Source organism: Molossus molossus, unplaced genomic scaffold (assembly GCF_014108415.1).
Source record: "Molossus molossus isolate mMolMol1 unplaced genomic scaffold, mMolMol1.p scaffold_m16_p_4, whole genome shotgun sequence".
Classification (NCBI taxonomy): domain Eukaryota; kingdom Metazoa; phylum Chordata; class Mammalia; order Chiroptera; family Molossidae; genus Molossus; species Molossus molossus.
In genome coordinates, this window is record NW_023425377.1 from 20,733,391 (window position 1) to 20,755,348 (window position 21,958).

Below are 21,958 nucleotides of genomic sequence, written 5' to 3' on the forward strand. Positions count from 1 at the left end.
CCACTAGGGGAAGGACTTTTATTGTTTATCATTATATTCCCAGTAATTGTCACTGTGTCTGCAACAGAAGGTGCACATTGGTGTTGGTTAAAAGGATCAGTCTGTGGGGTAGGTCATATTAGCTCCATTTTATTAATGATGCATTTTAGACGGAATTAATGAGGGTAGCATAAAAATATCGGGGCTCGCCCAGCTGATGTGGCTCAGTAGATTGAGCATCATCCCATGAACTGAGAGGTCCTGGTTCAATTCCCAGTCAGGGCACATGCCCCAGTAGGGGGCATGCAGGAGGCAGCTGATTGATATTTCTCTCTCATCGATGTTTCTAGCTCTTTCTCCCTTCCTCTCTTTCTAAAACCGTGGTTCTCAACCTTCCTAATACCGCGACCCTTTAATACAGTTCCTCATGTTGTATGTGGGCGTATCTGCATGTGGGCGGACCCACCTGGAGACGGATAGAGGAGCAGTGTTTCGGTTCCTAAGACCATCGGAAATATGTGTTTTCTGATGGTCTTAGGTGACCCCTGTGAAAGGGTCGTTCAACCCCTGAAGGGGTCCCGACCCACAGGTTGAGAACTGCCATTCTAAAAACTCAATAAAAACATATTATTAATTGTTGGGTAGGATAATCCTTACCTGTTCCTCCTTTTGGAGGGCAGATTGGAACATGATGATTGGAGATCGCATGATTCGTGATTAATATCTCTGCATTAATCAGGACCTGCAACACCCTGATTGCTCCTATTAGATTCTCAAAAAAAAACAGAAAACAAAACAAATATATTATTAAAAAATAAATAAAAGTTTGCCCTGCCGTGTAGATAGATCAGAGCCCATGTTATCTGTAGTGTGCCATGCTGCCTGGCACACTGTCCCGGTGTGAGCCTGTGCTCACATGTATGTAGTATGCAATGTGTGCTTGTGTGTATTTAAACATGAAAGTTTAAATATCTTAGTCTGGAAACTGGCCAACCTTCATTCAGCTCAGCAAGTGTCTTCTCTCTCCATAAACCTAATCAGGGAGGTGGAATAACACAGAGAAGTCTCGCCAATATGTTTTCTGTCCCAAGTGCTTTGGCTGGGCCATATGGCTTTTTAAGGGTCACTTGCAAATACTAGGTGAGACTTGAGAACAATAATTAAAAGTCACAGATCACAGGTTAATTAATCCCTAGCCTCATAGCGCTGACCACCAAAGCATTCAACCCCCATGAATGACCTGCCAAGGAAAATGACATTACACAGGCTTCCTCAGCGGGGTAGCTAGCCAGAGCACCCTAATACATGCAGAGCAGCTTAGCGTATCATAGGCACTTCAATATTCATAATCGTTTTGTTTTCTTCTTTTTCAAAGAGTTGTGTGAGCTTATCCAGGAAGGTATTGACATCTTGTTTGGCTCGTTTTCATTTGATGACATAGAATGACCCATTAATAAATGCCATGATCTTTGCTAAATACTTTACCTTTCCTATGCCATTTAGTCCTCACTGAAGCTCTGTAAGATAGAGAATAGTGTCATGCTTCATTCATAGATGAAGAAGTTGCGGTGTAGAGAATTTTAATGCCTTGCGCAGAGTCGTCTGGTTGGCAGTGGTCAGAGTCGGAATCCCAGCCTCATCACTCACATCAGCATCGTTGTTTTCTTCTATTAGCAAGTGTTTTCTCTTATCATGGACCCTCATGCATGCTCTGCATGAATCACTCTAGTTCTGGTTCTCCTGAGAATACAATGAAACGTGTAATAGCATTGTCCCCATTTCACAGATGAAGGGACTGTAGCTCAGAAAAATCAAGTGACTTATTCAAGGTCATACAGCTGGTGACTGGCAGAAGCAGGACTTAAACTCAGAGGGCAGGGTCGTCAGAGCTAAAACTCTTAATGACCTCAAACAGCATGCTGGGGCTACCTTTGACTTCTGACCCTTAGTGCCCTGTTCATAGTGGTAGACCACCATTCTGTCTCTAACATGTGCAGGTTTTGACCCTATTTTTCTTTGCTAAAGTTTCCTAATACGCGTGAAGAAGAAATTAACTCCTGAATGCTAGGACTTGACATTTCCCATGTGATAGGCTAAGTAGAAGAGGGCATATATTTAGGAAGTTTCCAGAGGGCATAACGTTGTGTCTGACTGTGGAGTTTCCAGGGATTGCTGGCTGAGAATGATCATTAGCAAACACCCATGAACCTTCCCACGTGTCTTCCCAGGACTAAGCAGAGATTTGGATGAGTGAGAGCAGTTGGTCCAGCAGAAGTAGTGCCATATGGTGATTAATTAGGACCAGGTGTCAGAGTGACTGGAAACCTGAGGTTTGGCTGAGGCTTTGCTGATGGCAGGGAAAGAGGCACCCTTCATACCTGAGGTTGTTATCAGCTGGCAGGTGGGCCCTTTGGATTCGAGCATGCTAGTGACATCTTGGTGGAAAAAAGCTTCAAACTTGGAGTTAGGAGACACCTGGTTTTGGCCTTAGATTTTACTGAATCTACTTAAGGTCTTTAATCTCCTTATCTGCAAAGTAAGGGAGGAAGATCCTCTCAACTATTTTTATAGGAAAAGGTCCTCATACATCTGATTCATTCACTTACATGCAACCAGAATTAAGTACCAGCCAGGTGTCTTCAGCTACATTCTAAGTGGAGATAGACCAAGGAGGATGTCTGTGAACTTCTGTGCCATAAGTAGGCTTTTCAGTAAACCCATCTCAGATCTCCTTGAGTGTCTCAACAGTGTGTGTGTGTGTGTGTGTGTGTGTGTGTATATATATATATATATATATATATTTTTTTTTTTTTTTTTTGCTTACCCTCTAGTGCAAGTTTGGAAAGTTTTCCTGCAAAGACCCAGATGGCAAATAGTTTAGGTATTGTGGGCTAAATGATCATGGTCTTCAGCTCATCTAGTCAACTCTGCCATTATAGAGCAAACACAGTCATAGACAACACACAAATAAATGAGGCTGACTTTACATTTCTCTGCTCCCTTGTGGTGTTTTTATTGGGTCATCTTTGCTAACTACTCCTCACTCTCCACATCCAGCGGAAGACCCTTCTCCACACAGAAGTCCCTGATATCTCCATCTCATTCCAGCATATCACTTTCCCAACCTCTTGCAGATCAAATAGCCTGTACCATGAAACTGGGAACCTAGCTTTCACATTAGCAGTCATATTTAGATTTTATTGAGTTCACTCTGCTTAGACAACACCCCCCCACACACACACATCTTTGCATGATAAGGTATTCAGGGCTCAGCTCAGATATCACCTCCCTCAAACAGGCAAATCCTTAACAATGCACCTCTTAATTTTTTTCATAAATCTTACTGATGGGATAATACTGAGCTTACTTGCTTTTATTTACTTTGTTGGTGTACCTGGCACAGGGTCGGATCTCGGGTGATGTTAGAGCTATCATCGTCTTCCAAATCTTCTATTCCTAGAATGTTAGCTGCATAAAAGCCATGTCTGTCTTTTCCCCCGAGTCTAACCACTCCTTGCACCGCGTGCGCATTAACTATTTGCTGTGAGAGTGGGTGCATTGAGTGCCTACTCTGTGCCAGCCAGTACACTAAAGCATTTTACATATATTTTCTTACTGATTCCTAATAGCACTTCTTTGGGGTAGGTCCTGCCATTAGCAGATAGAGACACTAAAAACAGGTAAGGGAATTAATATCCACAATCACATTGCTGAGCCGGATTCAATCCCTGGTCTATCTGGATCCCAAGCCTATATTCTTTGCTCTTTTATTATCTTTCTTTGTATAGTTCTTTTTTGATCAAAAACACCTGCTTTCTTATTTCCTTCTGAATATGTTTTTATTCACCCTAGTGGAGGATAAGATTTCTGAAGGGAGGGGGGCGTTTCTCATTTCTCTTTGTCGCACCCTGCCTAGCATTGTGCTTAGCAGAGCGGGGAAGGTGAATGCTGTGATTTGGGACATTACTTGCATGGCACTGAAGGAATTCTCCCCTGTGGGTTTCAGTGCGGGATTTCCGTCTTTCTCCAAATGGAGTTACTTTATAGTTCTGCTGTAATACCCTTTCCCCATCCTCAGGGCCCCTCTTCAGGGACTGAATGCACTTTCAATATTGTAAATACAGAGACCTGGCATTTCTAAATAGCAGAGTAATTGCAGGTAGTATCTCAAGGGCTTGGAGGGAGCAGAGGCCTCCCATTTAATTAACCCAGGGCTGTCAGCAGCTGGGGTCAGGCTGATGCGGAGGGGGGAAACAGCTCTCCTAGGCAATCCTGGGGTGAAGACAGATGCATTTTTATGTCTGTGGTGCTTCCGACAGAGAGAAAATGGACATTTGGTGCTTCTCCCCGAAGGTCATGGATCTGTTTCCACTGCCCAGAGAGCCCACAGAATGGAGGCTGTTAGTCAGCAGGGGCCACGTCACACACATTAGACACATTGTCACAGTGCTCTGTTGAATCTAGGGTGTGGAAGAGGGATAGTTTTAATCTAGGTGCAAGCTGTGGAAGGTTTTTCCTCCTTCTGTTACCAGGCATCCACTCCAGACATTAGAGGTGATGACAAGTGATATTTTTGGCATGGACCTTCTTAACATGGATAAAGCCACCTTCAGAGTTTTTGTTTTATTGTTAATCCTCACCCGAGGATATTTTTCTATGAATGTTTTAGATAGAGTGGGAGAGAGAGAGAAGCATTGATGTGTCTCCTGCACACCCTGACTAGGGCCAGGAATCAAACCTGCAACCCAAGTATGTGCCTTTGATCGGGAATTGAACCCCCAACCCTTTGGTCCATGAGCCAAAGCTCTAACCACTGAGCGACCCAGCCAGGGCAACCACCTTCAGAGTTTTGTCCCCCCAAAATCTCAAATCGTTACTCCAGTTTTTGCTCAGATTCCATTCAATTGAGAGAACAACTGCTCACATTTTTTAATTGACTCCCTACAAACAACTAACACTTGATATATCAGAGCAACTCACTCACTGGTCTTAGCCTCAGAAACAACTTTTAACTGCTTTTATTTAATAGCCATTTTACATACTGTGTTTGAGGCTTAGTGTTTAGTCCTAGGTGTTAAAAAACATTTTATCATTATTATTGCAATTATTGTAACAAAAGCAACTAATAGCCTCTGAGCACACTTTGTAAACCAGGTGCTATTTTCAGCACTGAGAATGCATTATCTCTTATAATTTTGAAATTAATGTGAAGAAGTTTCCATTATCAATTCTGTTTTGCAGATGAGGAAACTAAGGCACAGACACATGATTCCTGGCCTTAGAAAGCTGCCTGTCAAATAGGGGAGGTAAGGCGCAGGCACACACGATCCAAATTCAAAGCAGGCGGTGATAAGGGTCAGATCCAAGGTGAATTTAAATTAAATACCTATGTGCAGTTGGAAAGTACACAGCAGATAGATCACCTGCTCTCCTCCCACACACACAATAGACGCTGGTGATTAATCACAACACTCTTTCCTACTCTTTTCTACATATTAGGTCCCAAATATGGAATAAGAATTTCTTTCCACAAAGCTTTCTGATAGCTATGCCAACTGGTCAATTTTCATCTGAAATATTTGCTTGTCATTTATAACCACTGAGTTTGGGAGGTGGGAGAGAGCCATTTCCAACAGAGGCAGGAAAAAGAAAAAGAACAACCTCAGTGGACATTTGAAATATATTTGAAATGCATGCATGCATCCATCCATCCATCCATCCAACAAATATCAATTGAGAATCTGTTTTCTCTCTCCATGCTTCATAGGAATGAGGCAATGCCTTAAATAAGGGCCTGCTCTTGAGAAGGGGGAGTAGATCATAATTTTTAAAGCACATTGGATAATATGTGCTACTAAAAAATACATGCAGTGTAAGGATGCTGAGAGGGAGAGGGCTTTGGAAGCATTATTTTAGATAGGTTGGTTAAGAAGGTTCTATTTGAAGAGGTGACATTTGAGACCTGGTTGAAGTGAGGAGGGCAAGGTGAATACTTCAGATAGCATTTGAGACAGAGAAAACTCTGGATGATTGTAGAGGAGTAAGAGCAGACAGAGTGATCCTTTTAAAAGACATCAGATTATGTTTTTCCCATGCTTGATCTCTCCAATGTCTTCCATGACATTAGAGTATACCCAGAGTCTTAACCTCTATTACTGTCCTGGCAGACCTGGCCCCTGGCTACCTCCCTGAACTCCCCCACTTTCCCCATTCATTACACTTCAGCTATGTGGAATGAATTTTTGCTTTTTAAAACACTTCTATCTCAAGAGATTTGTACTTTTTGGATGCTGTTAGGTATCTCTGATCTTTGAGTTATTTCAGGGACACAACTCGTCTTCTGACTCCAAGCTTTCCATTGAATCTTTTGTATAGATGAAAGTTTACTACCAGGTGTTCTGAGTTAAGCAGAGGAATCCTAAGTCTTGATAACTGTGACTCTTGTTTATTGTCCCTACCCCTATAGGTCGGCCACTTAGCATCAGTAGAATGAGTGCATGGATTTACATTATATGTTGGTTAATGCCATGAATGGAAGTCTGATGACTCTTGAAGACAAAATTAATAGCATAACCTGGGCATCACGATACCCTCAAGCACCTGTGAAAAGATAGAATCAGTAGTTTGCAGTTTAAAGATGTGCATTCTAAAGTTGCAGCTCCATCAGTAAAACTGACTTGCAGTAAACTATAATATTCATCTATCTACCTCTGTGACCAAGAACATTATTTAGTAAGCCAGGATGTGGAGGGATATCTGTGGTAGTTAGCCTTTAAGATGGTCCCTAGTGGTCCTCACTTCCTGGTGTTTGTGCCCTTGCATAGTTCTATATCACTTTGAATCAAGGCAATGACCAAAGTAACATAATGCACAAAGTGATACAGTGTTTGACTCCTGAGTTGAGTGGGCATGGAGTATCTACCTTGACCTGTAGAATCACTTGCTCCTAGAGATAGCTAGCTGGCATGTGGTGAGGATGTTCAAGTAGCCCGGTGGAGGGGTCCTCATGGACAAGACCTGAGGTTTTCCAGGAGGCCAGCACCACTCTGACAGCCATGTAATTGAACCCCTTTGGAAATAGATCGTCCAGCCCAGTGAAGCTTTCAGATGATTTCAGCCTTGGCTGATAGCTGACTGTAGCCCATGAAGTACCCAAGCCAGAATTATCCAATGAAACTAACAAAAACTATGAGAGAAAAAGAGGTGATTCTGATTGTTATAAGTACTAAGTTTGGGGAGGATTTGTCACATAGCAGTAGATAACTAATATAACATTACTGCTGTTCTAGGGCTGAACCTCTCTGTTCTTTGAGTTAAGTGCAAAGTATTTGCCATGATCCATAAAGCCCTAGTGCCCTGATTTCCACCTGTCTCTCCAAATCCATCTCTTGAGAGACACAGGTATTGGAAATAGGTATTGAATAATTAGGGTATCCTAGTCCTGGGGTCATCAGAATAGGCTTCCTCAATAGGGTGACCAGTTGTCCTGTGTATCTGGAAATTGAGAGGGTTCCTGGGATACAAGACTTTTAGTGTAAAAACTGGGCAAGTCCTAGAAAACCCAGAATACGTTGGTCACCATATTCCTGTAGGACACTAGGATCCTAAAGGATGAACAAAGAAATAAAGCAAGTGTTTGCATGTTAGGAAAAGTCTGAAAAGGGGACAGAGTAGGAAGAAGTGTGTTGTCATTGTTGAGTACATTTGGGCTTTCTCAGGTAATAGTCCTTCTACCAGTTAACTCATACTCATCATTGGGTAATTTTAAAATAAGACTTCCTAGAAATTCCTTTCCTGACAATATGCACTACAGTCCCACTAAGAAGTAAGTACTTCCTAGGTGCCTACAGACAACTTATCATCCCTGTTACAATACTTAGAACACTGTCAGTCACCTATTTAATTGTTTTCTGTGCCATAGTTAAGCTTCATGAGAGCAGGGAACCTTGGGTCTTAGTCACCACAACAGATGGCTTGAGAAAAAGTAACCTCTCAGTAAACCTTAGGCTTAAAGTGCAAAGTCTTGGGGAAATTGTAATGGATAAGGATGGAAAAATACATAAGAAATATTTCTGAATTTCCACCATCATTGAATTCTTCAGCTGCATCGGTATAGTGCCTGGGAGTCAGGTCCTTGCCTCTAGCTAGGTAGGTAAGCCCCAGAAGCAACAGAAATCCTTTTCAGTGGAATCACACAGCACAGACATAACATTGGAGCCCCACCCTCAGCTATATTGTGATTTGCTACCTCTTTCCACTCATTGCCTTGGAGAAATAGGCAGTGTTTACCTATTGCCAAGGCAAAGCTGAGCAGATGGTGAATGTCCTGTGTTCTGCCAACAAGAGTTAGGAGGAATAACTAGAATTCATTTGTTTGAGACAAACTCGAGCCAGGAATTTAGCTGAGAGTTGGCAAAAGTAAGCTGTTAGCTTATGATTGATTTCTCAGTTCCAAGGAAAGAATGGTATCTGTCTAGTGGCCCTTGCAATTATCCCAGATTATAAGATCCTTAATTAGAATTCTGGTAGCATCTCCCCATCCCTCGGTACCCGCCGTCTCTCTCTCTCTCTCACTCTCTCTGAAGCATCCTTTGATTTCTTTCCTGTCTCTATACCTTGCCTTTTCTAATATGGATATTTTAAATGATCTTATAAAGGCTTCTTTAACCAGGAGACACATAGACATAGAATCACAGAATCTTTAAGGGTCGTTTTGCTCTGTGATTTCCAAAGGCCAACTGGTTCATTAATTAGTGTCAGGTTGCCATTTTGAAGACCCACCTAGGGAACTATGAGAAATATCAGTACACTGGTCTCCTTCTTGAAGATTTCTGATTCAGTGATATGAAGCTAGATTGTGACTTGTGTTTTTAAAACCTCTTCAGGTGATTCCAGCCCAGCTAGACTCAGGCACCATTGGAATAGAGTCTGTTCTATAATTTGATCTTGAATGTAGCCCCAGAAGATCCTGAGAGTGTTTAAACAGACCCTGTTCAAATACCAAAATATTTCAGAGTACTCTTGCATGCTAACCTGAGCTAACTGGGTCATGTATGATCATTTGGTGCTTTTCATTAATATCAGCGGCCTCCATGATTTAGAGGTAAGTGAGGGCTGTGGTTCTTCCTTCATGATGTTACAACTGAGCTGGATGCTGTTTTAGAAAAGCAATTCACAGACTGGTATCTTCCACAAATATAAGCAAGCAGACAGACAAGTCCTGACCATAGGAAAAGTTCACAGAGCTGAACAAGACCGCTTGCATCCTGGGAATCCCTCATTTCCAACGAAGTCCAGTGACACACCTTCCACGTCAACACCTGCACTCACCACTTCCGAATCCTAGTCCCCAGCACCATTCTGAAGGGTGTCTCCAGGCATGCCAGATTCTTCCATCTTTTCCTGCAAGATGTTTCTAATATCTCATGCTAATTAACCAAACTGTTGATATTGGCTAGAGATAAAAGCGTCTAAAACCTGTATGAGCATCTATTCCTAGAGTGATCATCTAAATGGAGATACTGAAAATGTTAACCCATTATATTCAGGTTCTATACTACAGCTAGTTCTTTTCTTTTTTTTTTAACTTACAAAATGTTTTAATTAATAAGCATTATTTTTTAGATCATTTTAGGTTTAAAGAAAAAATTGAGCAGAAAGTACAGAGGTTTCCCATATATGGCGTCACCCCTCTTGCCTCACACAGACAAGTTTCCCCTGTTATGAACACCTTGCATTAGTGGGGTACAATTGTTGCAACTGATGAACCAATCTTGTGACATTATTATTAACTAAAGTCTATAGTTAATATTAGGGTTCCTCTTTGTACGATACATTTCGTAAGTCTAGACAAATTTATAATGATATCTATTCACTATTAATGGTATCATGCAAAATATACTAGAACTAACTTATACATGCATATATAAATCACATGGTCTATGCCAAAATATTTATTTATTTTTTGTTATTGATTTTAGAGAGAGGAAGGGAGACATAGAGGAAACATCAATGTAAGAAACATTGATCAGTCGCCTCCTGTATGTGCCCAGACTAGGGATTGAACCCACAACCTGGGTATATGCCTTTACCAGAAATCAAATCCACCACCCATTTTTATGTATGGGATGCTCCAACCAACTGAGCCACTGGTCAAGGCTATGCCAAAATATTTTATTGATTCTTTTAGAGAGAGAGGAAGGGAGAGAGAGATAGAAACATCGATGTGAGAGAGAAACATTGATCGGCTGCCTCCTGGGGATCAAACCCACAGCCAGGGCCTGTGCCCTGACCAAGAATCAAACCAGGTCCTCTCAGTCCATGGGACGATGCTCAGTCCACTGAGCCATGCTGGCTGGGCAATGCCAAAATATTTTAAAGTAAATTATATACAACATAAGAAATGGAGACTGTATGAAAATTATATATTAGATTTTTGGTAGTGAAAATGTTGGAGAACATGATGATAACATGCCAAACACTTATACTTAAAACACCAAACGTGAGAAAAATCACAGCAGTTGCTTCTACGTAACGTTGCCGAAACGCACTGTCTCCTAGAACTAGGTTCTTCCATGTCCTTTTAAGTAGTAAGTTCAGGAATGTCTTCGCCTCTCTGGCTCTCACTTTTCTCACCTGGAAATAAAAAAAGAAAAGAGTAAATCATTTAAGGTTGGTCATTTAGGTTCAATATTTTATAGATCAGAGAATTTTCTCAATCTTTTTAAACTCGTGCACACACACATACAAACCACTTTATTAACATAAATTATAAATTTCCAAGTCTGTTGATTGAATGTGCCTAAAGCGACAGAGTAGCTAAATTGGATATATAAAATATAATCTATTGGATAAAATGAACTTGATTAAATTCAGAACAGTTAGAGTAACCTTAAGTTATTTTCATTTAGTTAAGATAATCAAAAACAAATAAGTTAAATAAAAACATTATTTTCATTATTTATAATCATTTTAAAATTCTGTTTTCTAGCTCAAAATATCAGGTAGACGTATGTTTTGTGTTTGCTGTCTTTTCTCTAGTGGAACTCAGTATTTTCTAGTCCCAAATGAAGGCGTTGCACACCCTGGGATTCTGGCCTTCACTGACTGTATGTAGTTTTATCCGTACATGGGAACTGGACAAGAGTGTGAGTCCAATTACATATGTGGGGGAATAGTATCTAATTGGTAATGAAGAGTATAGGTTTGAGCCTTGGCTGGTTTGGCTCAGCAGTTAGAGCTTCCACCTAAGGACCAAAGTGTTACGGGTTCAATTCCAGGTCAAGGTTCGATCCCAGCCCCTGTCAGGGTCCTGCGGGGGCAACCAGTTGTTGTGTCTCTCTCACATTGATGTCTTTCTCTATCTCCTTCCCTCACTCCCTTCCACTCTATCTAAAAATCAACGGAAAAAAAAAAAAAAAAAAAAAAAAGCCCTGGCCGGTTTTGCTCAGCGGTTAGAGCATTGGCCTGCGGTCCAGAGAGACCCGAGTTCGCTTCCCGCTAAGTACATGTACCTCGGTTGCAGTTTGTCCCCGGCCCTGGTTGGTCATGTGGGAGGCAGCCACTCAATGTGTCCCTTTCACGTCAATGTTTCTCTCTCTCTCTGTGTCTCTCTCTCTCTTTCTCTTTCTCTCTCTCTTCCTCTCTCTCCCTCCCACTCTATCTGAATAAAAAAATGAAAAAATGTCCTCAGGTGAGGATAAAAATAAATAAATGAATAAAAATAAAAATAAAAATCAATGGAAAAATATTCTTGGGTGAGGATTTAAAAAAAGAATATGGGTTTGAGGTGAGGGGAAAAAAACCTCATTCTTCCTTCTGTGTGTTTCTCCTTTACTCTCACACTGTTACCCCACAACATTTCTGACACCAGATGGGTGGCTTGCTTTCTCATATCAAGCAGTTCCCTGTGACACCGACTAGTTAGCATGGACCCCACAGGTTAAGGGCTCAGTCCCATGAGGGTGCCCTCCACCACCTCAGATGCCAAGTGAAAACACTAGGTCCTAGGTTATCCACAGTTTCGGTTTGTCTTGTCTATAAATCGGAGGTTCCCATGACATCATCCTCTTGGATTTGATTATTTACTAGAAGAGCTAATAGAACCTAGGGGGACATTTACTTACTTTTCTCGGTTTGTTATAAAAGAATATGATAAAGAACACAGATGAACAGCCAGATAAAGAGGTGCATAGGGTGAGGTTGGGAGTTCTTGAGTGTAGGAGCCTCTGTCCCCTGGATATGTGGATGTGTTCAGCTACTAGAGGCTCTTGGATTCCCATGCTAATGGAGTTCTATGCAGACTCCTTCACATGGGCAGGACTGATGACTAACCCCATTCCCAGCCCCTCTCTCCTCTCTGGAGTGTTGGGGTGGGTAGGGCTGAACGTTTCAGGTTTCTAATCATGTCTTGGTCTTCCTGGTGACCAGCCCCCATCCTGAAACTGTCCAGGAACCCACCAAGACTCGCTTCACTAGAACAAAAGTACCCTGTCACCCAGGAAAATCTGTGAGATTTGAGAGATTTGTATCAGAAACTAGGGTCTAAGACCAAACATTACAACAAATGTTGTTCCTTGTGCTCTTATCACTTAAGAAAGGGTCTGGGGAGATTTGTGTTAGAAACTGGGAACAGACACACACACACACACACACACACACACACACACACAGTGCTATTTCACAGAAAGTAAGACTAACAATAGATTTGAGTACTGTGTTGTTAATTAACTGTAACCTTGGACAAGCTGCCTAATCACTCAGCTTTTATTTTCTTTTCTGGCAAAGAGGAATAATAATAATAATACCTATTGACTTGTAATAATTAAATAAATAATATAAAATAATAATCTACTTGATATGTAGTTAATGTAGTCAATTCAAGTGTAAGTTGGTGTTGTCTCTTTGTCATCCAGTCCTGTCCATGATTGTACAATAATTGTATAGTTGTGGGCCAGAGAACCAAGTCTGGCAATTCTATTTTTTTCTTTTTAGGAGCTTTATTGGACAACGATTCACCTATCATACAATTTGCACATTTAAAATGTAAAATTTACAGATACGTGCAACCATTGCCATAAGCAATTTTAGAACATCTTTACTACCCCCAAAAGAAACCCTACACCCCTAATGCTGCTTATTTTGGGTGATGCTTATGGATCTGAGATTTATGGTGATATCTTGGGTTAATTGCTTCCAGACTTGTTTGGTGATTCCTTTCCCTGGGAAAGGCCACTTTTCTGACAGCTGTGATCAGTTGGTCTGTTGTGGGTTAACTCTCATGCACGTACAAATGTGACCATTTCAGAAGTGGCCCCTAGCTTTTGATGGTTTACTTATAGCTGGAAGAGGTAGCAAGGTCCCTATTCTACCGGTTGGAGAGGTTCTAAGATACATACTCCACAGAAATGTCTCTAGCACAAGTTTGCTTGGAGAAAATATTTCCATGTGGATTGGCTTAGTCTGTTTGAGTAGCTGAAACAAAATACCATAGACTGGGTGGCTTAAACAATGGTCATTTCTCATAGGTCTAGAGGCTGGGAAGTCTAAGGTCAAGGCACCAGCAGTTGGTGCCTGGTGAAGACCCACTTCCTGGTTCCTACCCTTTGCTTTGTCCTCACATGGCAGAAGGACAAGCGAGTTCCTGGCATCTTTTTAATGAGGATGCTAATCACATTCATGAGGGCTCCACACTCATGACCTAATCACCTCTCCAGGGCCACACCTCCAGGTATGATTATATTTTGAAATAGGTTTCCACATATAAATTTAGGGGGACACATATTTACAGCATTTTCCCCCTAGCATCCCCACCCACCACAGAATTCATGTCTTTCTCTAATGAATAATAAATACATTCATCCAAATAGCCCTACAGGTCTTAACCAGTTCTAGTATCAACCTTAATGCTTAAGGTCAAAGTCTCATGGCACATACCATCTACACAGGCATGGGCAGGACTCCAGGAATGACCCATCTTGAGGCAAGTTATCTTGAAGAACAGTATCTCACATCTGTTGAGATGGCTCTACATATTATCTTCTTATCAGATGTTTGCTTGGCCACACCTTCATATTCTTACTTTTTTCAATCCGGGTAGGCTGACAGTTTTACAAATCTTTAAGTTCTTTCCTTTTGATTAGCAATGTCATCTTTAAGTCATCTCTCTTTCCTTGCATTCTACTGTACACTGCCAGGAGGAGCCAAGTTGCACCTTCAACACATTGCTTAGAAGTTTCCTCAGCTAAATACTCGATTTCAGCACTTGCACATTCTCCTACTAAACACGAGAACACAACCACAATTCAGCCAAGTTCTTTGCCATTTTATAGTAAAGATCACCTTTCCTCCAGTGGAATTCCCTTCAAAGGTTCGTTCGTGGCAATATAGGCTCTTCCTAGCAGGCACCTCAAAATTCTTCTAGCCTCTACTTATTACACAGCTCCAAAGCCATTTCCACATTTAAGGGTTTTTGTTACACAGTGGCACCCCACTCTCTATATCAATTTTTCTTTTAGTTGGGGTTCTCTAGAGAAATGGAACCAACGGGAGATATATATCCATCTTTCTATCTCATCATCTCAATTCTGTCTCTGTCTCTGTCTCTGTCTACTAAGAGAATTGTTATAAGAAATTGGCTCATACAATTATGGAGGCTGAGAAGTCCTGTGATCAGCTTCCTCTGAGCTGGAGTCCAGAAATGTGGGTGGTGTGATTCCGTTCAAGTCTGAAGGCCTGAGAACCAGCGAAGCTAGTGATGCAGATTCCTGTCTGGGTCTGAGACCTAAGGACCAGGAATGTGGGGTAGGAGACCATTCAAGTCTCAGCTCAATCAGGCAGGAAGCACTGAATCCTTCCTTTCTCTGCCTTTTTGTTCCATTCTGGCCCTCAAAACATTGGATGAGGACCACCCACATGGGAGAGGGCAAACAGCTTTACTGAATCCACCAATTCAAATGCTAATTGCATCCAAAAACACACAGAGGAATATTGTTCAGCCAACTCTGAGCCACCTCATAATCCCATTGAGTGGATAGATAAAGTTAGCTATCACCTGGATGATTTTATTCTCTCCCATTAGGGCACCATTTTCACTCATGTTTTTCATGAGACGTTTTCAGGATTGCAGTTATTCGTTAAAGCCCCTGTAACTCTTAGTTAACTATATAAGACAGAGTGGGCAGATCTTTTTTAAATACTTACGAGAAAATAAACACAATTTAAGGTAGAATGTAACAGGAAAAACAATCACCGGATCTAGCCTTGTTTTAAAGGGGACAGACACATTTAGGTGCCAACCCAGCTTATTGGTGATGATAGCAGTAACAATCTGTGCCAGAAAACATGCCACATTCTTTTTCTCTTACTTTTTTTATATCTCTTTTTTTATGTTTTTCATGCTAAATTCTTTACATATGGTATCTCAGTCATTCTTCACAACCATCTGTGAGTTGTGACAATGGTTCATAATTTACAACCAAGGAACCTAAAACAAAAGGTTTTGTATACATTTTTTAAGAGTGTACAGCTAATACGTGTCAGAGCCAAAATTAAAAGTCTGATCAGGCCCTGGCTGGTTTGACTCCATGGTTAGAGCATCAGCCTGAGGACCATAGAGTCCTGGGTTTGGTTCCCGCTAACGGCACGTACCTCGGTTGCAGTTTGTCCCCGACCCCGGATGGGGTTGTGTGTGTGGCAGCCAGTCGATATGTCTCTCTGACATCAATGTTTCTCTCTCTCTCTTCCTCTCTCTCTCCCTCCCATTCTATCTGAAGATAAATGCAAAAAATGTTCTCAGGTGAAGATAAAAAGTAAAATAAACATATAAATACAATTCTGATGAGTCCAATTTCAGGTCCCATAGCCTTACACTCTATTGTCTCTTTTCTTTGTCATACTCTTGAGTTCCTTGGATAAGTCCTTTTTTTTTCTCCTAAGTAACTGCTTATTAACCTAGCATGAGGGGATGTAAATTTTATAGCATCTACTTCACTGGAAAAAATAAGAAATGGACGACTGTACACATTGATATGAGTAGGAGACATTATCCTTGACTTAATTCTATCTCCTTAAAGAATATCCTTTCAAGTGTTGAGCCAAATAAAATGTTTCTTTATTATGTAGGCCAAAGTCAACTTATAAATGAGTCATCTGTCACAACCAGATATTTTTTTTGGAAATCTTGAACACCGTGGCACAGCATGGATATGAGATAAATATTTTCCAGTGAATAAACTCAGTCGATTATACTGTTACTTTATGCACATAAAGACAGCTCTCATGTCCACTGAGTTTGGGCTATTTTGCTAAAAGAAAAGCACAATCCCAATTCAGATTGGTTTACAAAAAAAAAAAAAAAAAAAGGAAATTTATGGGCTCAGATAAATAAAGATTCATAGTGATCTTCAGGTACATATGAATTTAGAGTTATTCTCTGTGCTTGTTTTTCCTCTGTTGGCTTCACAGCCTACCTTTCCTGGCAGACCAGAAGAATCCTGAAATTATTGTTGATCTGACTGGGCTTGGGTCTATTCCTGATCCATTCCATGAAACAAGGGGATCGATACCCTGGTTGCCCAGTATCCCCTGCATTCCTGTAGCTCAAGGGTGTGGCCAGTCTCACTTGAATAACCTAGACGGACAGTGAGGGAGGCTGATTTTCCAAAGGAGAATTAGAGAGATTGTACCAATTGAAGGACGCTGCACAGGGAAAGTAAAACAGTCCCTTGCATGACTGAGTCATCTTTTCTCTGGGGTAAAGAGCTTAGTTTTTCAAATGTTCTTCAAATTATAAGATTCAGAATTCTCTTCTCTGAATAACTTTACAGGGTTTGTGTTTCCTCTAAAGGATTATGACCAGATATTGAGTGATGCATAGACCAGGTAAGAAATTGCTGAAGGGGATTTTCTTAAGGTGTGGATACATGTGTGAGGCAATGGGATAATTGTTATAATCTTGGAACAGGAGAGAAAAATGAAATGAGTGGTGCTTTCAGGTTTTAGAAGGAATGAATGGGCATGAAAAGTAGGGAGATAAAGTTAGAAGGCAAGGTACAACTTTGTGCTAATTCATGTTGTTCCCTGGTGTTTTAGCTACAACTGGAGAGGTTCATAATTTTTTAAATTAATTATGTAGCACTTAGTATGTGTCAGGCAGTGTTCTAAAATATAAATCTTCATTTAATCCTGAGAGTTGGGTAGTATTATTATCCCCACTTGCTATGAGAGGGAACAGCCTAAGAAAGTTAAATAACTTGCTAAAAGCCACTCAAGTACCAAGTCATAGATTCAGAAATAGAAAGCAGGCAGTCTGCGTTTTCAATCATCACGGTAGGCTTGGAGGGTAGGGTGACCCAGTAGACAACTGGAAGATGAAGTAGAACAAAAAGAAGGAGTTGGAAAATGAGAGAACAAATACAATTGAAGAATCATCCTAGGATGGCCACCATCCCACAAATGAAGGGGGAGAAATATCAAAGAGATGATACAGACAAAAATTCGTAGACGTAAAGAAGATGTTGCTTGCTGATCAAACCATCTACATCATTATGAAGTTCTGACACAATAAGGTAAGAAAAAAAACATAATTACTGGGAAAATGAAAGGCATAGGAAACAGAAATCAGAATAACATCAGTCATTAGATAAAATTAGAACAGCGCTTAAAGGAATAAGAGGTACAAACTTCCAAATGTAAAATAAATAAGCCACAGAGATGCACTCATAGCTCAGGAAATATAGTCAATAATAGCGTAATAATTTTGACAGATGGTTACTTGACTTAGTAAGGCATATAAATGTTGAGTCATTATGCTGTACAACTAAAACTAACATAATATTTTATACCAACAATACTTTGATAAACATTAAAAAAAATAAAATATGCTTTGAAAAAAAAACCTATACATATATAGAAAAATGAAGAATGTAAACATTATAAGTTATTATAAGTGAAATAATAAACATTTTTACAAATAAAAAGATTTAAGGGCACATTAGTGTCTCCCAGGTTTCTAGACCAAGCCAAATTATTCGCCAAGTATCAAGGTATAAATGTAAAGTTGCTCAAAGAATTTACCCGTAAGTATCCTTCTGAGGAAGCTATGGAGGATGTTTTCTACAAAATGTGCAACGAATCAGAAGGGAAGACATGAGATCCTGGAAGCAAAAGATCTGACACAGAAGCGAGATAAAGAATTTTTCTGGCCTGGCCGGTGTGGCTCATTGCTTTGAGCGTCCTCCCATGGACTGAGAGATCCCAGTTCAGTTCCTGGTCAGGGCATGTGCCAGGGTTTCAGGCTCGATCCCCAGTGGGGGGCATGCAGGAGGCAGCTGATCGATGTTTCTCTCTCACATTGATGTTTCTATCTCCCCCTCTCTCTAAAAAAAGCAATAAAAACATTTAAAAAAAAAAAGATTTTTTTCTGCAAGGTAGCAAAGGAAGTATCCTAGGGCAAAAACTGTCCAGCGATCCTAGAACACACAATCTCTCCAGAAGCAGGTCTTCTAGAAAGGTTAAAACAAATAATCACCCAGAGCAGCTGACTACACTGAAAGAGAGAGAGAGCCAAAGAAAACAATAAGGCAATTATTAACTTCAGAAAATACACAACAAGATGGGCAAGAAAATGGAACCATGGGTCATACTTTCTCAGTAGGAAACAATGTATACATATTCACATTAACCGCTATGAAGGTATTTTGTAGAGGTGGTTAACATTACAATTAGTTGACTTTAAATAAAGGAGATTATAGCCCTGGCTGCTTTGGCTCAGCATTTGGAGTGTTGGCCTGTGGACCAGAGAGTCCCAGGTTCGGTTCCCACTAGAGGCATGTACCAAAAAAAAAAAAAAAAAGATAAATAAAGAAAATTATACTTAATAAATCTGGGTGGTCCGCAGGTCGACCTGAGGAAGAGTCCATTCTGCCTGTGGACGGCAGATTTTGCTCCTGCCCCAGAGTGTCCAGCCAACAGGCCTGTGCTACAGACGTTAGACTTCCAGTCCCCACAATTACATAAGCCAGTCCCTTGAAATAAATCTCCATGTGAGTGTGTCTTAAATGTATCTTCATGTATATTTTCATACTCACATATGTTGAAATGAGTGAATATATACATGAAGATGCTATCTGTCGGTTCTGAAGATGGAGGGAGAGGCCATGAGCCACAGAGTACAACCTTTAGGAGCTAGAAAACTCAAGGAGAAGGATTCGTCCCTCCTTGAGCCCCTGGAATAAATGCAGTCCTTGATGTTAGACCAGTGAAACCCATTTTGGACATCTGACCTCTATGACCATAAGATAAATGCATGCTGTGTTAAGCCACTGAAGTCATGGTAGTCTGTTACCGCTGCCACAAGAATGGAGTACACTGTGCATCGTCTCATATAATCATGTTGTCATTTCTGCTTTCTATCTGAGGGACCTGAAACTTGGAGGCATGAGGTGACTTAGCACAGACCTGATAGAAACTGGTTTAGCTTGGACATGCTCTAGTTCTAGAAACTTACAAATCTAGTGTTCACTCTCTCAGACACATGTCCTCACAGTATATTTGTAAGCCGACTGTCCGTCTCCTCAAGGACATTTCTAGTGTATATGTATGCATAACAAAACAAACGAGAAATTAAGAGAAACGAAGCTCCTCAGTTTTCTAGTTGATGCTTGTTTTGTTGGTGAATAAACCATCCTCCTGAATACCCTGTTCCGTAGCACTGGGTGATTAATTGTATCATTTATTACTGTGAACCAGCATGGAAGTCTCACCAAGATGTGCCAGGCTATGAACACCAGCAACTGATCAGTGCCACTTTGACAAAGTACTGACTTTTTTTTTTAAATCCTCACCCAAGGATATTTTTCCATTTATTTTCAGACAGAGTGGGGGAAGAGAGAGGGAGAGAAACATCCATGTGAGAGAGACACATCGATTGGCTGCCTCCTGCATGACCCTGATCAGGGCTGGGAACCAAACCACAACCACACTCGAACCCGCAACTCTTTGGTCTGAGGGTCGATGCTCCAACTGCTGGGCCAAGTTGGCCAGAGTAGTACTGACCTTTTATATAAAAGTTTTTTTTGTGTGTGTTTTTTTTTTATCCTCACCCGAGGACATTTTTTTTCCATTTTTTGTTCAGATAGAGTGGGAGGGAGAGAGAGAGAGAAACATCGACGTGAAAGGGACACATCGAGTGGCTGCCACCCACATGACCAACCAGGGCCGGGGACAAACTGCAACCGAGGTACGTGCCATTAGCGGGAACCGAACCCGGGTGTCTCTGGACCGCAGGCTAATGCTCTAACCGCTGAGCCAAACTGGCCAGGGCTATATAAAAGTTTTTAATGAACTTTGTAATACTTAACAGACCACTGATTGTGGAAAAGACATTTCAGATTCCTAAGTGCATAACCCATGGACATGGACAATATTTTGGTGAAGGCCAAGGAAGGGGGAGGGATGGGTGCATGGAGGTAGACAAAGGGCAAGGAAAAAAGGGACCCCTGCAATTATGCCAGCATTAAACATTTTTAATTTAAAAACAGTGATGTATTTTATACTTTTTAATAAAAGTTACCTAAATTATAATAGAATTTTTATAGCTTGCATAATTATGATTAAAGATGGATAATACAATTTCAGACATTATAATTAGTCAGGTAAAAGATGACATGTAATTTTAAATTGTAGTGTTGAGTTGTAAGTTTTTTTTTTTGTTATTTATTGATTTTAGAGAAAAAGTGAGAGGGAGAGAGAGATGGAAACATTGATGAGAGAGAACATCAATTGGCCGCCTCCTGCATGCCCCCCACTGGGGATTTGACCCACAACCTGGGCATGTGCCCTGATCGGGAATTGAACTGGTGACCTCTTGGTGATTGGGTCAATGCTCAACCACAGAGCTACACTGGCCAGGTTTGAGTTGTAAGTTTTAAATCAATCTTACTTTTGAATCAATAAATGGAATGTATATGAACGTATTGAGAGGGCAAACCTTTAAGAGATCTTCACTTTGCTTTGCCGATTAGACATTTATGGCTTTTGTGAAATATTTTTATGGAAAATTTTAAACATATACATTTTAAACCTATGAAAGAGCATCTCCTATAATATTACATTAACCTCTCATGTACCCATTACCCAGCTTCAACAGTTACTAATTTACCATCTGTTTTGTCTTATTTCATCTCAATTTATTTACCCCCATCTCACTGGATTATTTTGAAGCAAATTTCTATAGTTTTAAATTGTTGTTTGGACATGGGTTTGGGGAATAGATTTCACTTGGGGGATGAGGAATGAAATAGTTTCTATTCATCAAAGGGAACCATTAATATCAAAGCAAGATTTTGATGAGCTTTTTCACATTTTAATTCCTGAGAATTAGATGCTTCTACATTTCTTCAAATCATTTCTAAAGTATACGATCTAATTAGTTTGTCACATTGAGCTCTTGTTACATGTCAGGAAGAGTGCTAGGCTTTGATGATACAAGAGTAACTAAGACCTTCTCATGCTCAAAAAGCATCATCTAGTAGGGTGAACAAGTACACGTAGGAATGTGTGATGACAATAATGATAGTTATTAGAGATCGTGAGAAAGGAACATCTCATCCAGCCTTAGAGGGTTCAGAAAGGTGTGATAGTGGAAAGATGTCTGAATAGAGACTAGAAGATCAACAAGATTAAGGAATAAGGAAGTCAGGGGTGGGAACTGGTTAATGATCTCCTGGGAAGGAAAAGCTCCGGGCAGGTCTGTGAGTAGGGGAGTCTGTCTTGGCCCCATGGCTGAAGGGGCAAGTGATAAGACATGAGGCCAGAGAGGATTCTATCTAAAGCTTAGGAACAGTTTTTCAGGGGCTTCATTCAGAGTGGTGACAAGATGTGTCAGAGAAAATGTTGGCCTCAGCTAATAGTGAGCAGAATGGCTCTGAGAAACTTAATCACTAATTAAAGAAATCAGACAATTAGTCATACCCATCCC

The 21,958-nt window shown here is 40.7% G+C and overlaps 1 non-coding gene across 1 annotated transcript; it reads left to right on the plus strand.

Annotated features, from left to right (window-relative positions):
* The first annotated feature begins 613 nt into the window (after positions 1–613).
* On the plus strand, positions 614–750 carry LOC118616656. The gene has a single exon (XR_004956641.1). It is a non-coding gene; the product is annotated as a U8 small nucleolar RNA (small nucleolar RNA).
* Positions 751–21,958: the final 21,208 nt, after the last annotated feature.